A 300-nucleotide genomic window follows, 5' to 3' on the forward strand; every position below is an offset into this window, starting at 1 on the left:
GCCGCACTTTGCCCGTGTAGGAGCCCCCCACCATGTGCGCACCACGGGGGGGGGTCACCCCAAACCTTCCACATCTCACTCCTCCCGCCACGCACCCGCGAGTGCCCCCCGGCGGGGGTGCGGGGGGCGGCCCGGGGCTGCGCTCCCTCCCTCCGTCCATCCGTCCGTCCGTCCCTCCCTCCCAGCTTCAGGTGCCGCCTGGAGAGCGCGGCGGGGCGGAGGCTTTGCTGGATCCGGCAGGTGGGGGCCGGGATTGTGGAAAGGGAAGGGACCGGCACCGGCACCGGCACGGCCCCCCCC

The sequence above is a fragment of the Lagopus leucura genome, unplaced genomic scaffold, assembly GCF_019238085.1.
Source record: "Lagopus leucura isolate 7727_CA_CO unplaced genomic scaffold, USGS_WTPT01 Super-Scaffold_100028, whole genome shotgun sequence".
In the NCBI taxonomy this organism is placed as follows: domain Eukaryota; kingdom Metazoa; phylum Chordata; class Aves; order Galliformes; family Phasianidae; genus Lagopus; species Lagopus leucura.